The sequence below is a fragment of the Mustela erminea genome, chromosome 12, assembly GCF_009829155.1.
Source record: "Mustela erminea isolate mMusErm1 chromosome 12, mMusErm1.Pri, whole genome shotgun sequence".
NCBI lineage: Eukaryota > Metazoa > Chordata > Mammalia > Carnivora > Mustelidae > Mustela > Mustela erminea.
The window spans coordinates 82,712,025-82,726,134 of NC_045625.1; the positions used below are offsets into that span (position 1 = coordinate 82,712,025).

Sequence of the window (14,110 nt, forward strand, 5' to 3'; positions counted from 1 at the left end):
CCGCGGCCCGGGCTCCCGCCGGCCGCACCCACCTGCCGCGGGGGGTCCGCCTCCCGCCGGCCCCGGGCGCGCCCTCGCTCTCCGCCCCGCACGCCCGCGCCGCGCCGCCGCCTCCGGGACGCCGCCGAGCCCGCGCCCGCTCCCCGGGGTCCGGGAAAGGGGCCCAGTCCCAACTGGGTAAGTAGGTCCCTGGGGCGAGGAGGGACCTCGCAGTCTGGCGCGTCGGAGCCGGCGGGGGACGGTCTGACCGTCTGTCCCCCGCGCGCCGAGCAGGGGCCGAACGCTAGCGCCGCGGACCCTCGCCCCCTTCCAGTCCCGCGGAAAGTCAGGACCCTGGCGAGTGCAAAGCGACGGGAGCCCGGCTTTAAACTACCCCCCCGACCCCCCGCAAGGGGGGAGATGGCAGGAAGAGGGGTTGTGGGTGACTTGGTGGGAAACGTCTTCGGGCTTCGGGGAAGGACCAGGCAGGGCGAAGTCACCGATCGCGCGCGCTTCCGGGCGCAGACACTGCGCGGCCGCCCCGCTGCCTGGAAGTGGGGGGTGGGGGAAGGGGCGGGCGAGCGGGGCCGCTTTCCTGGCACCGAGGTTGGGAGCCGGCGTGAACGCGAGGTTACCTTGGAAGTATCCCCCACCCAGAAAGAAAGAACGGGGTTGGGGGCGGCCCGGAGGGTGTGGCAGAGGCTCACCTTGCCTCCTGAGCTAGAATAGGCATCACCCGGTGGAACGTAGCATCCCAAACTAATAAAGAAATACCCTAATAAAATCCTAACCTCTTTTTGGTAACTTATAAGACACACTTAGAGCTTTAAAAAAAAAAAAAATGATTCGCTTTTGCAAAAAGATTTACTCTAGGAGTATATGCCCTTCGCTTCGAGGATTCTTACGTTTTGATAGTGCTCTTATACGTGAACACATTATAATGAATTTTTTCTCCAGGTTCAGAAGCAGGACAGTGTCGCTTTGCAGAGTCAGTCTCAGTATTAGGCTGTTCCTTTTATCAGTAAGGTGGGGGTATTCAACCTCCTGCACCCTAAGCCCAGGGAAATGTGTATCTGTTTATATGCTCTGCTTGCAAACGCTGTATTTATTTTGGTCGTTACTTACTCCAACCCACAAAGTGATGCATTGCCCCTGGGCAGGTGTGTTTACATATACACTTTTTGAATTATTAAAGCACCTGTGATTAACAGTCCCCAGGACTTCTTTTACGAAGTTCTCTTGGAAATGAACTTCAAACTCTGGAGAAACAGGGAGCTGTATTTTAAGATAAATGTTTAAAGTAAATTGCTTCATGCACTTTAAAAACATCTTACAGCCCATGTTCTTAAATTGCAGAGAATGTTAAAATCTTCTTCTATGTTGAGTTTATACCTTTTATTTTATACACAAACCCAAAGATATTTCATTTTTTAAGATTCTTCTACACCTTGCAGTATCAAAAGTCTGAGTCTTTAGAAATTCTTTCAGCTTAATGAATCTATTCCAGTGATCAATTCTAGACACCTGAATATACTATCGAAATGTATTCTATGTGTCTGGGAATACTGGTGCTAGAAGTTCGATATCCTGCTTCCCTTTGGCCAGTTGATGGAAAGGCAGGAGTTCCAGGGGAGCTGATAACCGTCCATTTCTTGTGGCAGGTGCTCGTTATGTGGGTGAAGTTCATTTAGAGAAAATTCATGCAGTTACATTTTATATACTTCTCTGTGTTTTATGCTGAAATACTTTAAAGTATTTCTAAGTACTTTACCCTTAAATTTTTAAAGTCTCCTTCCCTGTACAGAAGTCCTTCCTTACCCACAGTTTCAATTTCTGTGGTTTCAGTTACCCATCGTCGTCAACTGCTGTCCAGAAGCAGGCGATGCTCCTGACATATCATCAGAAGGTCAATAAGAGCCTGACACTAGGTCACAATGTCTACATCATTCCTCTCACTTCATGTCATCGCGTAAGAATTTTATCATCTCACATCATCACAAGAAGAAAGGTGAGTACAAAACATAAGACAATTTAAAAGAGAGACCACGTTCACCTAACTTTTACTACAGTATTGCTATCATTGTCCTATTGTATTTGTGTCATAGCTGTTACTCTCTTACTGTGCCTAATTTATAAATGAAAGTTTGTCATCGGTATGTACATAGGTCTTGGCACTATCTGTGGTTTCCTTGGAGCACATTTCCCACATAGAAGGGGACACCACCGTACAGAAACAGATGACAATGCAGGTAATGAAAATCCCTAGTTTCAAGACACTACACCTTTTCCAAAGCTGGTGATTACAAGCTTTCATACTGTAGTACCATACGTTTTCTTTTTTGTTGTTACCAGCCCCGTCTATAACTGTGAGCTTCTTTTTCTGCTTATCATACACACAAATCCAAGTAACACTGCCCCAGACTTTAAGGTTGGGCCAGATATACTCTTCACTATTTGAATGTTGGACTTTGTAATCCAAGCTTGACTCTCAGCATACCCCAACACTCGCTTACAGTAAGTTTTTGGCTACACCGGGTCAAGCTGGGCTGTATATAAATGGAATCTTAGGGGACGATTCGGAGTCATTGGTTTCAAATTGTCTTAAAAGACATAGAAGTGAGGACTTTGGGAAAACAGTCTGGCAATTCCTCCGAAAGTTAAACACAGAGTTATCACCAAACCCAGGATTTCCAGTCGTGGGGACACACCCAGGAGAAATGAATACAAAAGCTTGTACACCAAGAGCATGATTCGCGGGCGCCAGAAAGTAGAAACAAACCAACTGTGGGCGAATGGATAAACAAAATGTGGTAATCCGTAGAATGGAATATTTTGGACAATAAAAAGGAATGAAGTACTGTACTTGCTACAACATGAAGAACCCTGAAAAGTTTATGCTAACTAAACGAAGCCTGTCACCAAAGCCCACGTATCATATGATTCCATTCATTTGCAATCCCCAGAACAGGCAAATCCATACAGACAGAAAGTAGATTAGTGGTTAGGGTGGGGGAAGGGGCGAGGGGGGTGTGGAGACTGAATGCGGGGAGGGCAAGCTCTAAAGGGTGTGGGGTTACTTTCTGAGGTGATAAAATGTTCTAAAATCAATTGTGGTGACGATGGGACACCACTGTGAAGACACTAAAAACCACTGCATTGTACACTTGAAATGCGTAACTTGTATCTCAATCAAGATGAATGTGAAGTTTATATTAATAAGGCCCTTATCAAAAAAAAAGTTGAAAATAAACAAAGTGAAGAAGAACACGTGGAAAATTTGACTCAGGCATTTCATTGATGGAGGTGCCAGCTTTCCTGAAGATCAAAGCCAGACTCCACGGAGAAATTTCCACTCACTCTTCCCTTCCCCATACCTCATTTTCACTCCCATTTTCCACTCCAAGCCTTCCGTGCTGGGGAATTAAAGCTCTCTCCCTCAGGCTTCACCGGACACCCTTCCACAAACTGCCCGGCTCCCCCCACTCCTCACCAGCCCCCCAGCTGTCAGCTAAGTGCAGGTGTCTACTCCCTGCTGGAGGGGGAGCTGCTGCAGAAACCCTTCAGAGAATGTTCCTGAAAACCTTCCCCCAGCTCCTGCACTGTGCATTTTACAAAGAGAAGAGCTTCTCAGAGCAAGACATGGAGGGCTCTAGAAGACCTCATTTCATGTGTGGGGCAGCTTCACAAAGTGTGGTCCACGGACAGCAGAACCGCCTGGGGGAGCATGTCCAACTGCAAGCCCATGGGCTTCCTGAAACAGCCATGCAACCCCATGCTCTGGATAAGAGGCCTGGGAACCTGCATTTTAGCCAATGCTAAACAGGAATGGTGGATAGTACTATTCGGACTCCGGAATCTTTACATGGGGATTTGTCTGTGAGAGAGGACTAGTAGGAAGGAGAGGGTAGGGGATTTGGTTTGAAAACAAACTGAGACGTGAATAGGCTCTGGGGGAGGGGTGCTCTGTGGGTCCCCAGCCAGGCATGGGTTGCACAGCTGACTCGTATGCCCAGGAAGGATGTCGACCACCGCAGTCTATGGCAAAGGGCACCATATTAGAAGCCAGACATCCTGGGTTCCAGCCCCTCCTCCGCTCTGTGATCTCGAGCCAGTTCCAAGCTTCTCTAGCTCCCCGTTACTTGATCTGTCAAGTGCAAGTTCACGATGCTTCATCAGCTCCAGGCCGAGCCGTATGATCCGCTGGAGGCCCTGAGTGAGGTCTGCGATTTTGAAGTTCAAACATTCTAAGGACCAGGATTTCTCAGCGGACCATCGAGAGAGCAGGGGCCAAGAAACGCAGATGAGTTGGGGTGTGGAATGGTTAAACTCGCAGGCCCCCAATACCCAGGACAAAAGTGGAGATTCATTTTAAACTTTAAGGCCTTGCATGCCACGGTCTCCTAGCTTTGCATGAGGTACAGTGTTGCGTGAGGATTGTGTCAAGGAAATTGAGAAGCAGCTTCACTTTTACCTTTCCCTTTGCAGAGAAACGGCTGCAGACCCTTTTTTTTTTTCCTTTCTTTCTTTTTTTAAATTAAGAGAGTGAGACTAGAAGAAAGAAAGCGCTGAGCAGAGCTGGGCAGACTGGGCACTCCATTTTTCTGAAACAATGGTGCAGATTTCTAATGCCACTGGCCTCAAGACAGACTTATTTGTTAAACTGACGAGCTGCAGCCCTACTTTCCTCATTGTTGAAATGAAACGCTGAAAACTCCCTCCAGTGCAAATCCTTTTCACAAAAGGCGATCCAAGTCAACTGCCCTAAAGATTACAGCTTATAAACTTGTAAGGGCGACAAGCTACACATACATATGTAATAAAATGTGCCTCGTAAGAGTGGGGGCGGGGGAGAGAGAGAGAGAATGTGTGTGTGTGTGTGAGTGTTAGAGAGAGAGAGACCTCGTCATAGAGATTTCTGCAAATTCAAGTTTCAGTAGAAGTCAAAACTACAATTTATCTTTGAGTAGAGACAACTCTGTTCTGGGGAAATCTCTTGAACAGGCCTTTTGGTTATGCAGATGTGAAGCCTACACCACTTGGAAACAAAGATGTTTAGGGAAGAACTGTGTAATAATGGGCTCCAGAAGCTGCCTTTGCCTGGTGGCAGCCCCACTGCACAGCCCCCTCCATGAAGTCGCTCTTGGTCTGGGGGCTTCTCAGACTCACCAGAGGGACTTTAAAAATATATGCCATTTCGAAGCCCCAGGTGCAGAGATACTGATTGGTGAGATCTGCCGTGGAGGGGGAGGCCCATGCAGATATATTTAGTAAAAGCTCCCCTGGGCTGTGTGAGAATAGTGTACCTTCATGTGTACACTGTGTGCACATGTGCGCCCGCGTGCATTTTCTCCTTTCCCGCAAACATTCCTGGAAGAGAGCATCTCAGTCTCCCAAAGATTGCGTTGGAGGATGGGCTTTAATGCCTGACAAACTGCAGGAGAGTCAATAAGACAGACTTGGCCTGGGCTTAGTGCAGCCCATGTAGACAAAGCTGTGTGTGCCCCCCTACATTGGGTGTTGCCGCACTAACGAGCCCTAACTGTGGGAAAGGTACAAAGTCACTAGATTTGACATGTCTTAGCCATTGAACTACTGCAGACCACAGAGTCATCCAGGAGAAAGAGGTGGGGTATCCCCAAGAAGAGAGTACTCCCCAAGAAGGACTGCTGACAGCCATCCAGCAGAAGGTCATTCCTGGGGCAGGAAATGAGACCAGAGGAAACTGAGAGCTTAGGGAGCTAGAAGAGGAACATCACTTTGCTGGACAGTCTGCCATGACCGGGCTTTGCACACATTATTTCTAACCCCCAAAGAGTATGTCAAGTTGATCCTTGGCTTAACTGGGCCAGAAAAGAGGAGAAAGGAAGAGAATTATTCAACTTGTGCCTTTTGCACTGACTGTCCTTATTTGCCACAGTTTCAACAGTCCATAAGGATAGCGGGAAATAAAGTTTCTCTCCATGAAGTGTTAGGATACGAAACCTCTCTTCCAGCTCTTCTGAGCCAGGAAACAACAGCTACCCTTGGCAGCAAATGTGAGTTCAGTGTGTTTGAAAGTTCTATGCGTTCTTACTGTGCACCTTGTCCTGATTTAATAAATTGGCATCCTGACATGTCAGTCCTTGGGGCCAAACTCATTTTTACATTCGGGCTTTCAAATGTGCTGTTCCCTCTACCAAGAACACTGTTGTGTGCCAACAGCTTGTCCTCACTTATATACACACACATTCCCCTGAGACACTTCTACCCATCCCAAGATTATAGGTTGGAGCTCCTTTGCTTCAGAAGGTCATCCTTAACATTCCCATGAATGCCCCAGAGACCAGGTGAGGTGAGCCTGCTTTGGGCTTCATGTCACCTTCTACTTCCCATCATAGTTGTTGCCACACCATATTGTGATCATCTGATTTCTTGTCTCGATTGCTGTCTAGACTCCACCTGTGGGAGACACTCATATTTTTGTGGCATGGCCAAGATAAGATCTTTCTGAAACACTGGAAGTTCTTGTTCCTCTTGAGCCCTAGGAGCAACTCCTGATGAGAACATACAATTCATTCCATCAAATGAAGAGCAGCCTTGGGTTCCCCCCTCAGCAGCTGTCAAAACGAAGTCCACCCAGACCATCTCCAAAGCAGTAGGTTTGTTAGGAAAGAGTTGGCTGTGTATTTGTTCAGAATCTTTCTCTCAAAACTCAACAGCCCAATATAGATCAGCCTGAATGGAAAGAAGTACGTATTGCCCACTACTCTCCTTCCCCCATTTGCTCGCGCTCTCTCTCCTTCACACTCTCTTCTTAAATAAATAAATAAATATCTTTTTTTTTTTTTTTTAAAGAAAAGAAAAAAGGATCACGATTAGCACAGTGTGGCTCATTTGTCCATACTTCAGACAATCCCTGAAGCCGGGGCAACAGAGTACTACAACTGGTCATGCTGACTCACATTCCTACTCCGTGTTTAAGAGGTAGGGTCTGCATAGGAAATGAAGAAAGGAGAATGGAATATGTTAGACAAACAAAAACAAATAGCTTCCATGCAGCTATACCAAATCTTGGCACATCCCATCTGTCTGTCACTTTGGTTTACCATCAGTCCTTCCTGCAGCAAAACCTTCACACCATCCTCTTGAGAGCCATTACCCTGGTCACAGGAGCACCTAGTGTCTTCTGACTCTCAAGAATAAAGAAGCATGCTATAATCACTGAACCTTTTCATGGCACTCTGGACTTGAATTTGAGAAGGTGGGTCGCAAATAAAAGGAAAAATAAGATACTTGGTAAACCTACATTCACCACTTCATCGAGCTGTGCGCTTAGATGTGTGTACATTTTGCTATTGAGTTATAATAACCACAGCAAAGAAGAGTACATGAAAAATATTGGGAACTTACTCATTTTATAAATTAAAAATTAACTTTTGGGACGCTGGGTGGCTCAGTTGGTTAAGCAGCTGCCTTCGGCTCAGGTCATGATCCCAGCGTCCTGGGATCGAGTCCCGCATTGGGCTCCTTGCTCAGCGGGGAGCCTGCTTCTCCCTCTGCCTCTGCCTGCCATTCTGTCTGCCTGTGCTCGCTCTCTCCCCTTCTCTCTCTCTGATAAATAAATAAAATCTTTAAAAAAAAATTAACTATTAATTACAACTTTAAAAAACAACAATCCGATCTTTCAAGAGGGTTTGACCAATGATCGGACATTCAGTAGGGGAACAAAGATGGTCCCTCAGATCCCCTGATCTCCAGGTCAAAGCTGTTTGTGTTACGCTATATTGAGGTTCTGGGTCCCTGCTGTATCTGTGAAGGGCGCAAGTTCTGTTCCAACCTAGGCAGCATGGTGACTTCTAGGTTCTTATAGTCACCCTCAGACCTGGGCACCGTGTGACACAAAGACCCTTGAGACACCCCTGATGACTTTAGAGGCAATGTGGTTTGATGAAGGAGCTCTGGATGGTGAATCCAGATGTCTTGATCACAGTGGCCTCCTTACTACATCAGGGCCTTTGCACCTGATGTTCCCTCTTTCTGGAATGCTCTTCCTTCAGATATGTCTTTCCCCCTCATTTCATATACTTCTTAGAGAAACAATTGCTGACCTTATCAAATGTGATACTGCCTGTTCTCCTTCATTCTCTAGCCCTGTAGTTGGACCTCTTCCTAGCTCTTATCACCATCTGACATTATGCTGTGGTTTGTGTGTGTATGTGCATGGCCAAATGTAAGCTCCACAAAGGCAGGGACTTTGTGCTGAATAAACCTATGTTTTCATCTCCTAGAACAGTGCCTGGTAAATAGGAATCAGTAAACTTTTATTGAATGAATGGATAAATGGTGTTTGCTTTTTCTCTCACTTGCTGTATGATCTCAGACAAGTCACATCACATCGACGGGCTTCAGCCTTCCGGTGGGGTGCGGGTAGGCACAGCAGGGTTTGGACTAGAGGATGTACATGGTTCTTTCTGGTTCTAACATATAATTCTACATGCTCTCTTCTTATATAGTGCCTTGGTCTCTTTTGAAGAGTAATATCCTGATTACAAATCATCTCAGTGGGAAAGGACAAAGAAATGTGAGTGTGTGTGTGTGTGTGTGTGTGTGTGTGTGTGTGTGTGTGTAAGTAAATGAAGCTGAAAGAGAACCCAGGGCCCTGAAGCCCTGGTGTCAGGCTACTCTGACTATCAGGTGTCCCACTCAATGTAGCTATGTGATCTGTCAGCCTCTGAAGTTAGCCGCAGAGAGCAGGAACTATGTCCCCCTTCAGCCGGAGGTATGACTAGGGTGCACTTGACCATGACAGAGTGCTGAGGAGACTCACGTATCTAACAACCAAAATACCTTGGCTGGGATTGGGTGGGTGAATGGAAACCTAAGGCACTGATGGGGACAGGAATGGGAGCAGTGGCGCATGGTTTCCAATGTTCTCGGAAGTGTGGATGGACGCAGTCTGGCGAAAACCTCTGAGGACCCTAGAGGCCAACAGCCATGGACCTTATAAACAGAGACCCTAATGGCCATACGAAGTAGAGGGGTGGACATTGAGAAACGCTAAGTACACTTAACCAGAGATGAATCCAAAACAGCTTCAGAAAGCGGGGGGCTGTGCAGCAGCTCAGAGAGGAGAACACAGATCAGATGTCTCCCATGTGTGTAAATCTTTCCCTCTCATACCTCGTATCATACACCAAGGGCCATGCAGGCAGTTAATTCTTCCTCACCAAGAGATGAAAAGCTTGAGGTTCAGAGATAGAGAATGACTTCCCGAAAGTCAGACTACAAGCCTTCTGACTTCTAACCCAGTATACCACAGCCACAGTGTGTGCGTAACGTTACTCGGGATTCCAGAGAGTGTGGCAGAGAGTTCTGGAATGGTTGGATTAAACACGTAGGGGTCAAGGGCAGGCCGCTCCAAGATGGGCCACTTTGCATATTGATTATTTTAAATGAAACTTAATTTAATAGACAGTCTAAGCAAGAAGGACTTTCAGACCTTCCTCTGTCCCTCTGAAAACAAAAAAGAAATCTCCCACATGAAAGTCGCCTCCCTTACCAGGAGGTAAAGAGACATCCTTATCACCAGAGATAGGAAATTTAGAACCAAGAGGGTTGTATAAACAACTCTTGTTACTTACTAATTTACTACCCCCGTCCAAACTGTTTAGAATTTAGTACTAATTTAAGCTCCAAAGGTTAAGTTTCCTTTGTTCTGTCAATTCTTTTTCTTTTTAAGAATTTTTATTTGCTTATTTGACACAGCAAGAGAGGGAACACAAGCAGGGGGAGTGGGAGAGGGAGAAGCAGGCTCCCCATCGAGCAGGGAGCCCGATTCTGGGATGGATCCCAGGGTCGTGGAATCATGACCTCAGCCCAAGGCAGCCATTCAATGACTAAGCCACCCAGATGCCCCTGTTCCGTCCATTCTTCACAGATTTATAACCTCTTTGTCTGAAAAGCATAAAAATTACCCGCCTTCATCATTTCTTTAGGCCTCAATTTCATTTGGGGTCCTCTGTGTGCATGCAATTAAGCTATTTCTTTTCTCTTGCCAATCTATCTTAGGTAAAATTTAATTCTTTGTCCAGCTGTAAAACCTTAAATGGTAGAGGAAGAATTTTTCCTTCGACATCTGCAATTCTGTCTGTCCACCCCCATTTCTAAGGACGGCTCCTTGCCCATCCCAACCATGAGGTCCCAGATGGGCTACTGTATTCTTGCCTGACTCCATCCCTTGCCTGGAGATTGGGTCTAGAGCAGGTCCCTGAACATGAGGGGGGTCCATTCAGTTCTTCCCCTCTGGGCCATAATCAGCTGGTCCATTTCAATAGAATGACTTCATTATTGTAACCGCAAGTCGGACAGATCCATATGAAATGTTCAAGTTAAAAAGTAGGCTATCCTTTGTAATATTTCCTAAAAAGACATTTGACCAAATTCAGCATCTCTTTCTCTAAGTGAAAAAAGCCAGTCACAAGAAATCACATGTTATATGACTCTATTTATACAAAATGTCCATAAAAGGCAAATTGATAGAGGCAAAAAGTTGACTACTGATTGCTTAGGGCTGGGGGGAATGGAAGGATAGCTAAAGCATATAAAGTTTCTTTTTGAGGTGATGAAAATGTTCTAAAATTGACTGTGGTGATAATTGCACATATCTGTGAATATGCTAAAAAACTATGGAATGATACACTTTTATTAAGTGGATAAATTAGGGGCGCCTGGGTGGCTCAGTCAGTATAAAACTTCTGCCTTCAGCGCAGGTCATGATCCCAGGTCCTGGGATCAAGACCCACATCCGGCTCCCTGCACAGTGGGCAGTCTGCTTCTCCCTCTGCCTCTTTCTCTCTTTTGCGCCCTCTCTCTCTCTCTTTCTCTCTGTCTCTCATGAATAAATAATTAAATAAACCTTTTTTTAAAAAAATAGAAATAATAAATGGATAAATTATATGGTATATAAACTACATCTCATAAAAACTGTTAAAAAAAAATCCATTCCTGACTTTTAAAATCTCTTAATAAAATAAACAGCAGGGGCACCTGGGTGGCTCAGTCAGTTGTGTATCCAGCTGTTGATTTTGGTTCAGGTCATGATCTCAGGGTCCTGGGCTCTGCACTCAGCATGGAGTCTGCCTGAGGTTTTCTTTCCCTCTCCCTCTGCCCCTTCCCCCACTCTTGCTCATTCTCTCTCAAAATACATAAATAAATAAAATTTTTTCAAGAATAAAATAAATGGTGTAATTTCATAATGTTTTATCTACCCCAAGTCACCAAAGTCACCAAAAACATGTTTTAGGAATAACTTAAAAGTGTGTATGTTCTCCACCTGAAATGTTCTAGGCTTTCTAGCTAAGTAATGACATATGTTTGAAAGGATAATTATAATTTCAAATATATGACTTGTACCTGAACAACATACATAACCCTATATATCTGGAACATAAAAGAATAAAATAATACATCAAAGTCAAATATCTTTCAAGTTCAATAAAAAAAATACTTAAACAGCAAAGGCTACCATCAGTTTCAAAGTTGGATGGAAAAAAGACATTCTGTTTAGTAAAATCAGACAAATGCAAATCCAATCAAGTGACCAAGTGGGGTCCTTGCAGATTTGGTGAACAGGTAGAGACTCAAGTGTTTAGATAAAATAAATCTAGCTAGTGGTCTACACACGTTTTTAAAAAATATTCAGAGCTCTCTGGAATTCTAGTATTCCTTAGTACCAGTTTTTAATTCTGGGAAGTTTTAAAATTTAAGTATTAAAAATGTTGAGAGCAAAACTATGGTGTTAATACTTTAGTGTTTAGAAAGACTATAAATATTTGATATCCTGTACATTTGTAATATTGAAGAGAATTTGGTCTCTAAGGTGACAGCTTCATAACTCTAGTTATACAACTGAGGGACGCCTGGGTGGCTCAGTTGGATAAGCGGCTGCCTTCGGCTCAGGTCATGCTCCCAGGGTCCTGGGATCGAGCCCCACATCGGGCTCTCTGCTTGGTGGGGAGCCTGCTTGTCTCTCTCCCTTTGCCTGCCACTCTGCCTGCATGTGCTCTCTATCTCTCTGTCAAATAAATAAATAAATAAAATCTTTTAAAAAATAAATATATATATATATATATAAATATATATATATATATATACACACACACACACAATTGAGGGGCACCTGGGTGGCTCAGTGGGTTGGGGCCCCTGCTTTCAGCTCAGGTCATGATCCCAGGGTCCTGGATCGAGCCCCGCATCGGGCTCTCTGCTCAGCAGGGAGCCTGCTTCCTCCAATCTCTCTCTCTGCCTACTTGTTATTTCTTTCTGTCAAATAAATAAATAAAAATATTAAATATATATATATATACAATTGAGGAGTGCCTGGGTGGCTCAATCAGTTAAGCAACTGACTTGATTTCAGCTCAGTTCATAATCTTAGGGTCATAAGATCAATCTTAGTATTGGTCTCCCCACTCAGTGGGGAGATTGCTTGGGATTCTCTCTCCCTCTGTTTCTGCCATTCTCCAATGCCATCCCCGCTCCCCCCAACAAGCTTGCTCTCTCTCAAATAATAAATAAATCTTTAAAAATAATATAAAAAATAAAGTAAAATACACAATTGAATAACTAGACTTAAGATGTTCTATTGAAATCCTACCAAGTTCATGCACAATATTTGGACACCTAAGAGAAATATAGGTTTCCTTTATTTATAAGGTCAATGTATTGCATTTATAGGAGTTTAAGTCTTCAGGAAGATTTATTTGTTGGGCTAAGCAATTAAAATACTTAAGAAGAAAATTAAGTGTATTAAATTGATAATGATGTTTGAAATATTGAAGCAGTTTAATTAAGAGAATTTTTAAACAGATCAAATAATATTTAAAATCCTTAAGAAGTGTTTGTTAAGAACAGCTAGGTTTGGGTGCCTGGGTGGCTCAGTGGGTTAGGCCACTGCCTTCGGCTCGGGCCATGATCTCGGGGTCCTGGGATCAAGTCCCGCATCGGGCTCTCTGCTCAGCAGGGAGCCTGCTTCCTCCTCTCTCTCTCTGCCTGCCTCTCTGCCTACTTGCGATCTCTCTCTGTCAAATAAATAAATAAAATCTTTAAAAATAAAAAAAAAGAACAGCTAGGTTTATGAATAGAATTAAAAGTTCTATGAAAACTAGAGCCATAATAAATTGAAAGCTACTTGTTTCAACCAAAAGTGAACTTTTAAGGACTCTTTTCTGCAAGTAAAACCCATTCTCAATGTAACCAAAATCTTCATTAATATTCCAGAGGGGCACGTGACCCTAGTTGGCCAATCAGAAACATTGCTTAGAATTGCTCAACGGGGCTGGGAATAAGAGTCTTTCTGGTGGTGAAAGCCTGGAGTCTATGGTTTTGCGAGCAGCCTATAGTCTTGTCTAGGGCTACATGGAGAAGCCCAGCCTGATTGGAGAGTGAACTTAATGGGCAGAGAGATAAAGAAGTAAGACCCAGAGAGAGAAAGTGTCCTGGTGGCATTCAAGTCCCAGTTCTAGCTATTCCTCAGGCCCAGCTCCTCTTCACACTTTGTGCTGTCAGACGATTCAACTCTTTCTTTAATTACATGAGACACCTCAATATCTTTACAACAAAAATCTCCTTTTCTGACCACTCTGATTTGAATCTCTGCCTCTGGTAACACAAACCTTTCCATATTGCCACTGTACTTTGATAAATTTGGCTAAGAGCTTTATATTTGGAACACCCCAGCTTGCAGATGAAAATTTGTGTCATAGTTAATATCACCATTATTCATTATTAACAACTTGGAAAACTCTGCAAGAAGAAAACTTGTATTTAGGTTATTTGTCATTTAGGGAATAGTAAGCCTAGAACACACAAAAATTAGCTCACAAACATAAATGTAAGAGCAAAGACTATAAAATCCCTAGAAGAAAAGATGCGAGTAAATCTTTGTGACATTGGGTTAGGCGATGGTTTTTAAGCTTGACACTAAAAGCAAAAACAAAGAAAGAAAAAATAGATGAATTGGACTTCACCAAAATTTGAAACTTTTGTGCTTCAAAGGATACCATGAGGAAAATAAAAAGACAATCCATAAAATGAGAGAAAAATTTTGCAAATAATATGTCTGATAAAGGATGTGTATGCTAAACACCTCTTA

General features: G+C 44.1%; 1 long non-coding RNA gene across 2 annotated transcripts; it reads left to right on the top strand.

Annotated features, from left to right (window-relative positions):
• Positions 1-19: 19 nt before the first annotated feature.
• On the top strand, positions 20-4,919 carry LOC116571003. 2 transcript variants are annotated; one of them, XR_004277644.1, is made up of 3 exons: positions 20-177; positions 1,825-1,987; positions 2,145-4,919. It is a non-coding gene; the product is annotated as an uncharacterized LOC116571003 (long non-coding RNA). The 2 variants fall into 2 exon arrangements; XR_004277643.1 differs by having other exon boundaries at positions 1,825-4,919.
• The last annotated feature ends 9,191 nt before the right edge of the window (positions 4,920-14,110 follow it).